Source organism: Lactuca sativa, chromosome 6, assembly GCF_002870075.4.
Source record: "Lactuca sativa cultivar Salinas chromosome 6, Lsat_Salinas_v11, whole genome shotgun sequence".
Classification (NCBI taxonomy): Eukaryota; Viridiplantae; Streptophyta; class Magnoliopsida; order Asterales; family Asteraceae; genus Lactuca; species Lactuca sativa.
Genome location: NC_056628.2, coordinates 185,486,667 through 185,502,456, shown reverse-complemented (window position 1 = coordinate 185,502,456; position 15,790 = coordinate 185,486,667). Strand labels below are relative to the sequence as shown.

Here is a 15,790-nt window from a genome sequence, read left to right as displayed (position 1 = left end):
ATCGATTTTTTCCAATTTAAAATTTTATTTTTAATTAGATCATTACAGTTTTCTTTTTAATTTGGGATAATGACTTATGAGGGTCATAAGATTTCCAGTTTGTCCGTATTAGATCAGTAAGATTTTTTTTGTGCGTAATAGACCAATATGGTTTTTATTACCGTTTAGAAATAGTCATTTTTACCGGTAAAAAGGACTATTTCTAAACGGTAATAACAACCATAATGGTCTAATACGCACAAAAAAAACCTTAGTGACCTAATACGGACAAACTGGAAACCGTATTACCCTCCTAAGTCATTAACCCTAATTATTTAGAAAACATGCTTACTAATCAATGTGACTGATTTTTTTGACTGAAAATAATTGTTTCCATTTAAACTTATCTCAAAACCCTTCCATAACTTCTAAGTCCAAAAACTCATATGATTGATGATCTTCATTATATAAATATGCAACATTTTATCAATAACTTCTTTTTATCATTTAAATGTTTACATGAACACATCCATATGTACAAAAACAATCTCACTTTGATACCTCCCATCAATGTCTACATTTGATAACGAATGAAAATGTAAAACCAACGGGGACTTGCAGAGGATGTCTATTATTAATTATTTTATAAAAAGCAAAACCACAACATGAACTAAGAAACTAAAGTTGCAAAATGAATAAAAAAATTAGCACATAAACAAACACATACAAACTATATACAACACATAAACGGAAGTTTATAAAACATGAAACTTAATGACAGGAAAAATAAAAAACTTAAAGTAGACTTTATAGAAAGAAAGATCACCCTTACTTGCCACAAATGGTTGAAGACATCAACAAGAAAATCAATCTGACCATGGAATCCATATGTTGTCTGACTTCAGTAGATGAACTACTGAAATGTAAGAATTGCAATTGAACTCTATTAGCATTTGAAAAGGGAATTAGGGTTCCAGATAAGATGACGAAGGGTTAAAAAAATTTTTTGGACCATTTCTCGATTTGTGCGTGTCATCCTTGCACAGAGGCCATGCTAATCTTCTATGTATCGTTCCAATTTTATCGGATGTCCCCAAAGAGACGACTATAGATGAAGAGCTTCGCTGTATAAAGGAGTAGCATGTTATATGAGACGACGCGAGTTCTAAACGAAGTAGTTTACTCTTGATGGTCATATATTCTCAATGTCTTTAAAATTAGAGATAATGACTTAGGAGGGTAATAAGGTTTCCAGTTTGTACGTATTAGGTCACTAAGGTTTTTTTAGTGCGTATTAGACCAAATGACTATTTCTAAACGGTAATAACAATCATATTGGTCTAATACGCACTAAAAAAACCTTAGTGACCTAATACGGACAAAATGAAAACCTTATTATCCTCCTAAGTCATTATCCCTTTTAATTTCTTTTGCGTTTTTATTTGAGCCGTGTTTATTGATTTCAATAGTATAAAAAGTGTTGTATTATAAAAAAAAGTGAATGTTAAACCTTTTATGAATATTTACATTATTAAAACGAAATTAATACGAGCTGCGAGTTGTAACCAATCATAAAATCAGGCCTAATTTCTCCAACACAAAGCCTAACTAACCTTTAAATCGAACAAAATATGAGCCAGTGGGGCTTAATCGGGTATTGGGCCAGACTACAATAAGGCTTGGGGGTAGAGCCGTTTATCCACATTTTGCAAATTATTACTAAATAGTGTTTCTTATTCTTGTAAACACTAAACAAAGTCTTTTAAGTTATTAGAAAAAAATGTGTTTATATTGTATATTATTCAATTTAAAATCTTAAATTACTAGCTCAAAGATATCATAATATTATCATAAAATAATATATTAAAATAAAATATTAAAATTGTCATTTTTTTTTACTTTTAAAATATTTTTCTTTTCCATTTGTGATGTTCTTGTTACAGATTGCTTTAAACATCTTTGTACTTTACATTTTTAATAATATTTTCAGAGTTATTGTAAATGTAAATAAAAAATGGCATTAATGTTATAAAAATGATCTAAATTTATTTCATAATAAATATATTCGAATAAGTATAGCCAAATTTTATTGAAATTTGTAAATATCATAACGTTTCTAAATGAGTTTAATCAATAATAATAATGTTTAAATAAAACAAAATAAAAGACATATTTCTATTGATTTATTCATTATACAAAACGAGACTTAGAGCAGAAAGGAAGAGTCAAAACTGAAAGAAAGACAAAATTTATAGAACACATGTAGTAAGGGACCCAAAGTGTAACATTAGCAAAAATGATGTGGCAAAAACCCAACGACATCAAACTTAAAGAAGGACGAAATTTATAGAATACATATAGTAAGGGACCGAAAGTTTAACATTAGCAAAAATGATGTGACAAAAACCCAAAGACACCGAACTATAATATTGCCAAAGGTCTAAGGGACGAAAAGCATAACATTTGTAAAGTTTTTTGCAAATGTCAATATATATATATATATATATATATATATATATATATATATATATATATATATATTCTGTAATATAAGTACATCACTCTTAGGAATAGTACCGTATAGATCTTTTAGACATTTTCCATAAAACTTTACAAATGTTGCTCTTTAATATATATATATATATATATATATATATATATATATATATATATATATATATATATATATATATATATATATATATATATATAAGATTCTAAATGGCTTGAGATGATGTTGTATTAATTTATAAATTAATACAACATCGTCGCATACATCTGTAACATTCCGACACCTAGATAGGAATTTCAAGAATTTTTATACATCATTTAAGATCTACTCGACGAGTTGGAAGACCCCAACTCGATGAGTTGAGGCTGTGCATGAAAACCCTAATTTTTAGGGTTTGCACCCTATTTAAAGGACCTTAAGTCCCCCTCACTGGCCTCCCTTATCACTTAACAGTCCATAGAAAACCCTAATTGAGCTAACCTTCCATTTTGAGAATGTGTAAGGCTAAAGAGTATGTGTTTGGTGCATTTCTTGAAGAGGTTTGAGGTGGTGAGTGCATAACTGAAAGAAGGGGTGTAGATCTGGCTTTTGGATTGTTGTAGCAGCCATCTTGAGGTATAAAGATGCTACCTTGACCTTTCATTGCTTAGATCTCCTCTCATGAAAGAAAATGGTCCTTTTTGGTACATCTTGGAGTCATTCTCGGATTTCGGCTTGTCATGAGGACATGGCTTTAGATCAAAACCCCTTTAGGCCTCATTAGGACTAAAGACTCAAACATTGTCGAACTTTTGCCAACTTCCTTACCCTAAACCTCTTATTTAGCTTAGTATTGGTGTTTTGATCCCTTTTATGCCTTGCATGCACGTAAAGTTAGCAAATTTATATGGTATCTTAGTCCTAAGAGGCTAGATCTGTAGTTTGGGGCCTTGGAGTTGACTGGAAATGGCTGAACAAGTTAAGACAGGAAAACTCTACGAGTTGCTTAGCCAACTCAACGAGTTAGATAAGGGTTTTTGCGCTTTTTGGATTTTAAGAGAACTCGACGACTTGGTGAGATAACTCGATGAGTTGATTAAGGTTTTTCCAATCTTCTGGCCACTACATGGACTCGACGAGTTGTTTGGAACCTCGGCGAGTTGACTCGAGTTTTCACGATTTCTGAGTTCTGAATGAACTCGACGAGTCAATAAGCTGCACTCGATGAGTGGGGTCAACATGGACTGTTGACTTTGACCGTTGACTTTGATTTTGACTATGGTTGACCAAGTTTGACTTTAGGGGGTATTTTGGTAATTTGGGATTCTAATGAAATAAGTCATATAGGGATTACAAGCAGTTGAGTTTGGAGCTGAGAGTTGGGGTTTGATCTTCTTGATTCAACACTACTTGTGAGGTGAGTTTTCCTACTCAAGGGTCGAAGGCACCAAGGTCGGCCCTTTGGATTGTTATCCTGCTTTATTATTAGTGTGATATGTTAGATCAGTATCCTGGTAGATAAGATGTTTCTATGTGGTTATGATCGGTTAGATCGGTATCCTGGTAGATAGGATGTTGCTATGCTTAGTGATCTGTAGATCGGTTTGACTGTCTGTAGACTGTTATGTGATTATCTGATATATGTGCACATAATTGATTGGTAGTTAAGGCTTTTCTGCTTTGTGTGAGATCCAACAGACCAGAGCATTCCAACCCGATGGTTGTGGGCCAAGAGCATTCCATCCCGAGGATGATTGGACTCATAGTATGTGGGCATTCCAACCCAATGGTTGGGGGCCGGGGGTTTACCATCCTGAGGATGATTGGACTCATAGTATGTTGGCATTCCAACCCGATGGTTGAGGGCCTAGGGGATAGTATGTTGTTATTATATGTGTGTTATTTGTTGTGCGGGTATTTTGGGGGAACTCACTAAGCTTCGGGCTTACAATTTTGGATTTTGTTTCAGGTACTTCGGATGATCGCGGAAAGGTGAAGGCTTGATCGTGCACCTCCTCATATTTTATGATTTTGATTTCTGGGATACTTTGATATTAAACTATTTTGAAAATATTTTGTAATAAGCAATGGTTTTTGGATGCTTGAAAAAGTTGTAGATATATTTGAATTTTATTGATGTTACAACATCACGCTTTGAAAAATGTCATGGCTCATCATGACTCCTTAATATATATATATATATATATATATATATATATATATATATATATATATATATATATATATATATATATATATATATATATATATATATTGTGTAAATTTAACGAAATCATTAAATAATTACCAAGTTTTTTTAATAGTGGGGCATCAAACTTGTCTTATTATGAAAATTAATATCTTATTGGTTTTATTATTATTTTGTATCGTGGACACATGATATAGTAGGTTTTGTATCGTGGACATATGATATAGTAGGTCTATTGAAACAAATATGTTGAAACGTTAGAGTAATGTCTCCTCATAACAAAGTGTTTTATTTAACGGTTCAACTGTATATAAAAATTAACACAAACCTAGTAAAACAAACAATTATACGAGAATAGCCAAAAAAAAGATTGTGAAACCAATAACCAAACTAATTTTTCAGTTTCTCATTTTTTATGTTCAAACTAATTGAAAGAACTAAAATTAATTCTGTTGACCAAATAATCCAAATGGTAGTCATCAAAATCACATATATGACCAATGTTTTCATCTTCGAAACATATATGGATCCACCCACGAGCAAATATCGGTAACAAAAGTGATGTCGAGAATCACCATATCCCACCAAAAACCAATATATCGTGTAATTTGAGAAGCTATTTCACATCCAAGAAAAAGATGTGCCACATATTCCGTAAGAGTAGAAGAATAGTGCACAATATCAACTCCAACTCTATCCCACGATTAACCATATAATCTCCCGTTGGCATCCGATTAAGTAGCACCCTCCAAATCAAAATGTCAATATTTTTGGTATCATTATATTCTATCAGGTAGAATTATTGATAAAACCAATTAATCTTACCAATATAAAGTCTAGTATAACTTGCCAAGAACCACACACGACGATTCTCCAAAAGAACAAAACTCCTTAAGTAGCAAACCCACCCCTATCCCCATTGGCAGAGCTAACATTTTAAAAAGGAACTCAAATGAAGCTTGTCGAAAACTACGTATAGAACCGTTTGGACAACTAGGGGTGAAAGGATACTTTATTTTTTTGAAGTTGATATGATCCAAGTTTAATTTATAACCGTCTAATCTCATTGCGGCGGTGACTTAGATAGCTTACGATTATAGGTCATTTTTCCGGATTACGAATAAAAAAAATCTAATTTACCACTCTTAAATTTGACATATTATTTTTTGATGTTCAAGATTAATTGGAAAACCGTTATTATTATTTCTTTCAGAGGTTTTGGAGATGTCTTATGTACAACTGTAGCATCCTATTTTTGGGTCTAAAAGTTTTGGACATTTTGCTAACAAAATCTTTCTCTAATTTGAAATAAAGTAAATCGAAGAAAAATAAATTAAATAATGGAAATGTGAGGAAATGATCATGATAATAATAAAACTCTTGTCATTAGTTGGTATTTTAAAATAATAAAATTTAATGTCTAGCGAAGTATTTTTGTTAGAAGGGTCATTTGCGTCAAACGGTTGAAACTTAGGTTTGACTTGAGGGTTGACCAACTAAGTGACTTGGACTAAGTTTGTAGAGGTTAGAAAGTAAAGGGACCATTTTGGGAAGATATTAGAAGTTCCTTAGTTAGTTTGGAGTCATTTTGAAAGAGCTTTTGTATGGAGGGACTAGAAGTGTATAAGTGACCATATATGAGTCTATTTGAAGCATCCTTCTTCCTAATTTCCCCCATTCATGATTTCAATGTATTACCCTCTCCATGGATCGATTTCACCTCCCAAATCCATGTTACCTTGATGCTTGAAGATTCCACTTGAAGCTTGGTAAAATTCCTCCACAATCCAAGATACCATATAAATATTTGATATTGTGATATGATTAGAATAGCATGTTAGTGATAGGTTAGGGATCTTCAGGAATTGCATGATAGAATTTCCTGATAGCCTAGGGTTTTCTTATATTAAATTGACATCATTACTGTAGTCGCTTAGTGTATGCATCATAGTTGTACATAATTAAGATCTTATAGCCTGAGAATGTTTGGTTTGGCCTTATTTCCTATTCTTGTTTGATGAAGAGCTTAGGGTAGGATCAGATATTTGAATGTCTATAGGGTCCAACGTTATGTATGACTAGCATACACGAGTGTTGTAAGGTTGGTGAAAGTTTCATGGTTGAGTTGTGCAAGGTCAGTCGGCTAGTTGTGAGATATTTAGCCTTCCTCTAGGAGTGAGGATTGAGCATTCGCCTCTGCTTATTTATAGTGTTAAGGTGTTGTGATGATCCTTGAGACAAATATGGGTAAGTGTGGAAGGTAGTATGGGACCGTATTACTGAAAGCACAGAACCCATACATGTAGCAAGGAAGTCACAACCCCTAGTGCTTCATTGGGAGTGGATTCCTCATTGTTTATATGGATTATCTGATAGCCTTCTGGTATATTTTTCAATATGGTGGTTATGAGATGATTGAATGCCAAATCTGGCTTAGGATCAGGAGCTGGCAGCCAGGATAGGTCAGCGTTGATAGAGGATCGCGTCAGGAAGATCATCTGGGAGGAGGTGATTAGATAACGGAGATATTCGAGTCTATTAAGACCATTATGATGGAGCATTTTGATGACAGATACGCAGCCATTGTTGAGACTGCTGCGATTGCAGCATGCGCAGTCGTGGCGACTATAGGTACGGGGACCGGTTAGGCTTTTCCGTACCAGGAAATCAATAACACGAAGCCCCCAACCTTCGATGTGGTTCAGGACCCGATCATAGTCATGATGTGGCTATCTAAAGTGGACAGATGCTTCTTCACATGCTCATATCCTAATGACCAGAAGGTTAGGTGTGCTATGAACCTACTGAGGTCCAAATCAAAGGATTGGTAGAGATTGATGACAGGGTCGTATTCTGATGAGCAGAGAGCTGCGATTACTTAGGATCAGTTCAGGGAGATGTTCTACGCTTGCTACATTCCACGGTTTGAGCGTGAGCGGCTGTCACATGAGTTTTTGGAGACGAGAGTGTATGGATTCAGTGACGGAGATCACCCGCATGTTCACTGAGAGGACGATGTTTTGCCCGAAGTTTGCGTCCGAGCAGGCTCAGATGACTCATTATGTGAGCATGCTTAAGACTGAAATTAGATAGTTCGTTTCTATTCAACATTTTGATACTTTACTGGAGTTACAGGAGGCCGCTATGCGGCGTGAGCTTGAGATTGAGTTGCAGTTGAGAGAGCAGAGACAGGCCCCGAAGCAGTCACAACCTGCGCCGAAACGATTTAGGGCTGCTGACTCCAGGCAGGGGAGTCAGAAGGGTCGCACTTATGGGAAGTGCGACAAGGTACATGATGGGGTTTTTCAATCTTATTCATGGTGCCACAAGTGTGTCAAGTAGGGCCACATTTTTAGGGATTTCAGGCAATATACTCCAGATTCTGGGGTCAGACTTTGTTACCATTGTGAGCGGGTGGGCCATATGAAGGCCCAATGTCCCCTATTAGTTGCCATACCGACGCAAGCTCCAGCACCGACTACACTCAGGATTAATGACAAGATTCATGGTAGAGTAGAGCCTCCGAGGGCTCGGGGACGCGCCTTTCAGCTTATAGCCAAGGAGGCCAGGATAGCACCAGACGTGATGGTTGGTATGTTTCTATCCTTTATCTTACTAATTATATTTGTTTTATGCTAATGTGTCTGTACTTATGTTAGGTACATTCTTAGTCAACTCCTTACCTACGTTGGTATTATTTGACCCCGGGGCGAGTCGGTCATTTTTCTCTCGATCGTTGAGTAGGGAGTTCGGTTTTCCTGTAGGAGAGTTAGAGTGTCCATTGTGAGTCTCTATCGCCCACAAACATGGGATTTCTGCTTCTTTAGTCTATCGGGGTTGCGTTCTAGAGATCTTCGGGGTATCTTTCCCGATAGACTTGATTTCGATTCCCAAGGGGTATGTATGTGTGCTTGTGGGCATGGACTGGCTAAGTCACTTTGGTGCCATGATCGATTGCGAGGGTCAGGGGGTGGTAGTCCGAACCCAAAGTGGGAGAGAACTGGTTCTCTACGGCGAGGGCAACGGATTGGGCTCACGGGTTTGCTCATATGCCAGGGCTCGACAGTATATTCAGCACAGGTGTGCAGGTTATTTGGTGTATATGGTTGATACGCGAGTCAGGGATCAAGTTTCGGTTTCGGATGTTCTGGTTGTCAAAGAGTTCATTGATGTGTTTGCGGAGGAGTTACTCGGAGTGCCTTCGGAGAGGCAGGTCAAGTTTAGGATCTACCTAGTGCCAGGTGCAGCCTCTATGTGACATCCCCATTTTCAGGGCCAGAAAAAACTGATTTTCTTTATGTTTTATAAAAATCAGAGTATCTCTTTTAAGAAAAATGTTGCGGAATTTGTTCCCAGAAAAACATGATAATTACATTATCAAGGCATTTACGAGGAAATGTATTTTTATTCATTTTAAAACACTTGGGATGTCATCGTCAATACAGAAACATAATCATAAACAGAACTTACATTCATTATAAATAGTGATTAATATCTCCTTAATCTCTCAGTGTAATGTGACTTCATATCAACACCTGTGATATAAATAAATTGAGTGGGTCAGGTTGGAAACCTGGTGAGTACATAGGGATTTCAATCCCACAATGTTATAACATATATATAAAAACTCACACAATATACGATTTCCCCATATATATAATCAACTCTTACCCCACCCCGTTAGTCCTCACAACGAGACTATTCATACTCATGGACCTTAAATTTTACCTCTTACTCTGGATCTAATCCATGCTCTCGAGTCCTTGATTGTACCTATTCCATACTCTCGGATGAGGGACAATTGGTCTGTGTCTAAATCCAAACTCCCGGATTAATGACAGATAACTATGTCCTGTCCATACTCCCGGACTAAGGACAATTGACTATGTCTTAGTGCATACTCCCGGATTAAGGACAACTGACTATGTCTTAATCCATACTCCTGGATTAACGACAGTTGACTGAGTCCAATCCATACTCTCAGACTAGGGACGAATGACTATGTCTAATCCGTGCTTCTGGATCAATGACATGTTTAAGGGTTCTATTCCCCGTATATATCTCACTCGTACTCATAAGGAGATACTACCCAATGACCCTCATAATAAATTTTATGTTTACTCATTAACCTAAATCATTATAAATAACTAGGTATGCTCTTTAACACGTAATTCAAACAACACCAAAAAATTCACACATAAACATATATTTAATACATTCAATCAATACTTGTATTAAAATCATGTTCATGAAGGGGAATATGCACTCACTTGAAAGGTGGTTACTTTATACTCGAACAACGCTTCGTTATCTCAAAATAATTTTCCATCGACAAAACCTAGTATCAATACCACTAGGGTTTAGTCTAACGTTAACCGCGACTAATTAATTTTCTAGCTTTTATTATTATTATATAAGCATTAAACAACACTTTGTATAACTCATAATAATAGCCCAAATAATTATTTTAAGGTCCTAATGATGTTACTATAATTAATTAGAAGCTATATTAAAAATAGCGTAGGCGTAGCTCACTTACAGCGCGTTTTATGGAAAACCGGGCTTTGTTTGGAGCAGCGTTTCGAAACCGAAAGACCCTTTTTCTCAGGACTCCGGGAGCCTCTGGGCTTCCTTCGGGTGCTAGGGGTTTTACCTAGAGTTTAGGGGGGGGGGTTGGAACCCTAGAGAGAGAAAGAAATTTAGAGAGAGAGTGAAGAAAGGTGTGAAAAAGATGGTAGCCTCGCAGCCCTTTTATAGGCCGAAGTTCGGACCTACGTTGGGCGTTCAGCAACACTACGCGGGGCATAGTCTCGGATAAGGTCAGCAGGTGGCAAGCTCCGGATGGTGCGACGTGGCTTAAGCTGGACCGAGGGAGGGCTCGCATACGCGACGCGTTCCGAGCTCGGACGCTAGGCGTAGCGAAGGGCGACGTGTCCTTCATCCGAAGCGAGGCGTGATCATCAAGGAACGGCTAGGATCTTGCCACGTCATCAGTCGAGCAACAAGCTTCACAAATTCGAGTCTAAACTTTAAAAATTCGCAACTTTCACATACGAGCTCCGTTTTCAACGTTCTTCATATCCAGGTCGTAGACGGAAACATACTCTACAACTTTCAGTTAGACTCCGTCAGCAAATTTTGACTTTATTTTAAAAGTTATATTATTTAACAGTCCGGGACAGGATTGGTCCGTTAAAATCTCATAACTTCTTCATCTGACGTTCGTTTTCGTCTGTCTTTTTATCATTACGCTACACATAACGAGATATTCGATTCTCGTTTAGGTTATGTCGGCTAAAAACCGCTCAATCTAATATTCGGATTTCGGGTTATACACTGCTAAGCTGAAACTTCGAAAAATCATAACTTCCTCACATGTAGTCAGATTTGGGAGTTCTTTTTATGGACGCTCTCGGTTTAACGAATTCTACGACTTTCGTTTAGATCGCTAAGGCTGAATATCGCTCATCGTAAATTCACTATTTACGCTTCCCGGTGTCGTGTTGGTTCCATCGCGAAACTTCGACTGGTCATAACTTCTTCGTTATAACTCGGATTTCGGCGTTCTTTATATGTACGAAACCCTTGTAACATATACTATAACTTGGTTGAGATTATTTATTCTGAATAATCTTTTGTCGAAAAGTCGTTTTCGACCCCTATTACCTCTAAATTGACTAGCCGGACCTACGGGTGTTAAAATTATCTCCCCCTTAGGATGATTACGTACCGAAATCATCAACGAAACAGGGCTCACATGATGACTTTATACGTTCTCTCTTCATCCTAGGTAATAATCATAACTTTTATGTCGCTTTGAACAAGTATCTAACTCTTGGACTTCTTGACTACAAGCGGTGCTCGATCTTGCACCTGCTCGCTATCTCACGTTAGACTCCAAATTATGACCTTCAAGTCACAATCTCGATCCTCACTGGAGGCTCCTTCTTCTTCTTAACAAACTTAAGATAAGTTATCTTATTACTACAATGGATCGATGTGTCATATTCTAATGACCTTTCATCATATGTTGCAACGCTTAAACTTAGGTCTTTAAGAGTCTTCTAGAACAGGCTATACCTTCCTTCATGTTCTAATCACATCTTATAAGGTAGCATTTCTAGCTACAAGCAATTATCGCGATACCTGTACTGATCGCTTTGATTGTCTTTGACTTCAAGCTTTTAGCTTAAGTTAGATGCTTCACCGGACTTGGTTCTCTGAACTATTTAACATACTTATCATAGTCGGACTCAATTTGATATGACCGCTAGTTTCGGAATAAAAGTCATTATCGAAACGATGGTAACGACATACTTGAATAAAACAGTATCAATAACTAGCTTCTTGGTAACCTTGTGACTTTTCCTGATCCAAGCGTGAGTCTTGTGCTTCCGGTAGTATAGGCCTCTACTACCATTCACACCTACTCATACTCGTCCCAAGTATTGTCCCGCAGTTTTCCAAGTCACCATACAAGAAAATCACATAACAACTTAACACATCAAATATCAAAACGACAGTTTTATATTATTCCTTGAAATGATTACATAGGTGTTCAAGTTCACCATAGACTATGCCTCTAACAGGCTACATCATATGATATTATGGCTACTGTATAACTCGATCTTCAGATATGAAGCCCTCATCCTTGATTCCTCGCGTTGTCATCTGCTTCGTCAAGGATCATCTGAAATGCTCTTGCCTTTGGTTTTGGCGGCATATTCGGCTTTGTAGCTTCTTCTTTCCTTATGCAGTCTTGCTTGAAGTGTCCCTCTTCACCTCACTTAAAGCAGACTTCTCTCTTGGCTGTGCATTCGTTGGCGTAATGACCAGTCTTCATGTATTTAAAGTAGGTCATCTCTTTAGAGCATTACCCAATGTGCTTCTTTCTGCACTTGTCACACCATTGTGCTCCTTCTTCGAACTTCTTTGAACTAGAATTCGAGAATTTTCTCTTCCCGTCGGACCTTGAGGATCCTTCAAACTTTCTCTTCTCGCCAACCTCCATCTTGATGGCGACTCTTCCCTTGATCATATCTTCAACAGACTTGGCAGCCCAGATAGCTGCCTCCAGAGTAGGTGCCTGACGTACTGGCACCGCATACTCTCATGGAAGTCCCTTTGCGTACTTGTCAATTTTTGTCAGCTCGTCCGGGACAAGGCGCAAAGCAAACTCCATCTTGTCCGTGAATTTGTTGGTGTATTCATCGATGGTCATGCTTCCTTTCTTTAAGGTTAGGAATTGGTTCTCCAGCTCGAGAAGGTTTTAGGCTGAACAGTACTTACGTTTGAATTGCACCAAAAACTCTGCCCATGTCAGTTGCAGGGGCTCATTGGGGCTTAAAGTCTTCCCTAAGGTGTTCCACCAACAAACAACACCCCCTCGGAACTGTCACACTGCAAATGTGGTCTGTAATTTGCCTCTGCAACCACACGTCATGAAGGCCAACTCCATCTCCGAGATCCAATCCATAACTCTGATCGGATCTTCCTTTCCAGTGAAAGTCAATGGCTTGCAAGTCAGAAAATCCTTGTACTTGCATCCATTCCTTTCGACTCCATCATCTTGATTAATCCTCCTAATCACCGGTACATCAGCTTGACCAATGGTCCCACTGTAGTTCCCTTCCTCTGACTGCCCATCACTCAGTTTTGGCTGCTCAATAGGCATCATAAGTTCCTCTCGATGTTGTTGAAGTAAATGTCTTGTTTCCTCCATTTGACGATCCAACATCATTTGAATCATTGCATGCACTCCGACCATGGTGATTGGCTCTGGAGCGGCTACCATAACAGGTATTTATTCAATCACTGGAGGTTGATCTTGGTTCCCATTTGCATTCACGTTTCCGCTACGGGTCCTTGCCATCTTGATCTATACACCGAATAAGGTGAATCTAGATCTTTATTTAGGATTGATGTTTAAATCATCCTTATCTCTCCGAAACGTTTATATGCTAGTTCTAATATTGTAGTTAAACGCTTAGAATCCTAAACACATAAGGTTTCTAGATCCGGTCGACAATAGACCATAGATCCAAAAAAATAACAGCATATCAAGCACAAGCATTTAACACATAAAAGCATTTTAGGCAAAATTCCTAAAATAAGCTAGTGCTCACACCTCACAATCATCACTTAGCATTCTAAGTTTAAGTCTAGAAATCCTACAAATTCCGAGTTCGCTTAAACTAATGCTCAGATACCAACTGTGACATCCCCATTTTCACGACCAGAAAAGACCGATTTTGTTTATGCTTTATAAAAATTAGAGTATCTATTTTAAGAAAAATGTTGCGGAATTTGTTCCCAGAAAAACATGATAATTACATTATCAAGTTTTTTCCGAGGAAATGTATTTTTATTCATTTTAAAACATTTGGGATGTCATCGTCAATACAGAAACATAAGCATAAACAGAACCTACATTCATTATCACTAGTGATTTATATCTCCTTAATCTCTCAGTGTAATGTGACTTCATATCAATACCTGTGATACAAATAAACTGAGTGGGTCAGGTTGGGAAACCTGGTGACTACATAGGGATTTCAATCCCACAATGTTATAAAATATATATAAAAACTCACACTATATACGATTTCCCCATATATATAATCAACTCTTACCCCACCCCATCAATTCTCACAACGAGACTATCGATACTCATGGACCTTAAATTTTACCTCTTACTCCGGATCTAATCCATCCTCTCGAGTCCTTGATTGTACCTATTCTATACTCTCGGATGAGGGACAATTGGTTTGTGTCTAAATCCATACTCCCAGATTAATGACAGATGACTATGTCTTGTCCATACTCCTGCACTAAGGATAACTGACTATGTCTTAATCCATACTCCCAGATTAAGGACAATTGACTATGTCTTAATCCATACTCCTGGATTAACGACAGTTGACTGAGTCCAATCCATACTCTCGGACTAGGGACGAATGACTATGTCTAATCCGTGCTTCTGGATCAATGACATGTCTAAGGGTTCTAGTCCCCGTATATATCTCACTCGTACTCATAAGGAGATACTACCCAATGACCCTCATAACAAATTTTAGGTTTACTCATTAGCCTAAATCATTATAAATAACTAGGTATGCTCTTTAACACGTAATTCAAACAACATCAAATAATTCTCACATAAACATATATTTAATACATTCAATCAATACTTGTATTAAAATCATGTTCATGAAGGGGAATATGCACTCACTTGAAAGGTGGTGACTCTATACTCGAACAGCGCTTTGTTATCTCAAAATAATTTTCCATCGACAAAAACTAGTATCAATACCACTAGGTCTTAGTCTAACGTTAAACGCGACTAATTAATAGTCTAGCTTTTATTATTATTATATAAGCGTTAAACAACACTTTATATAACTCATAATAATAGCCCAAATAATTATTTTAAGGTCCTAATGATATTACTATAATTAATTAGAAACTATATTAAAAATAGCGTAGGCGTAGCTCACTTACAACAGGTTTTATAGAAAACCGGGCTTTGTTTCGAGCAGCGTTTCGAAACCGAAAGACCCTTTTTCTAGGGACTCCGGGAGCCTCGGTGCTTCCTTCGGTTACTAGGGGTTTTACCTAGAGTTTAGGGGGGGTTTGGAACCCTAGAGAGAGAAAGAAATTTAGAGAGAGATTGAAAAAGGTGTGAAAAAGATGGCAGCCTCGCAACCTTTTATAGGCCGAAGTTCGGACCTACGCTGGACGTTCAGCAACACTACGCGGGGCGTAGTCTCGGATAAGGTCAACAGGTGGCAGGCTCCGGATGGTGCGACGTGGCTTAAGCTGGACCGAGGGAGGGATCGCGTACGCGGCGCGTTTCGAGCTCAGACGCCGGGCGTAGCAAAGTGCGACGTGTCCTTCATCCGAAGCGAGGCGTGATCAGCAAGCAACGACTATTCTCTTGCCACGTCATCAGTCGTGCAACAAGCTTCGCAAATTCGAGTCTAAACTTTAAAAATTCGCAACTTTCACATACGAGCCCCGTTTTCGACGTTCTTTATATCCACGCGTAGGCGGTAACGTACTCTACAACTTTCGTTTAGACTCTGTCAGCTAATTTTGACTTTATTTTAAAA

The 15,790-nt window shown here is 37.6% G+C and overlaps 1 non-coding gene across 1 annotated transcript; it reads right to left on the bottom strand.

Moving 5' to 3' along the window:
• Positions 1 to 976: 976 nt before the first annotated feature.
• LOC111898871 (U6 spliceosomal RNA) lies at positions 977 to 1,082 on the bottom strand. Its single transcript, XR_002852733.1, has one exon. It is a non-coding gene; the product is annotated as a U6 spliceosomal RNA (small nuclear RNA).
• Positions 1,083 to 15,790: the final 14,708 nt, after the last annotated feature.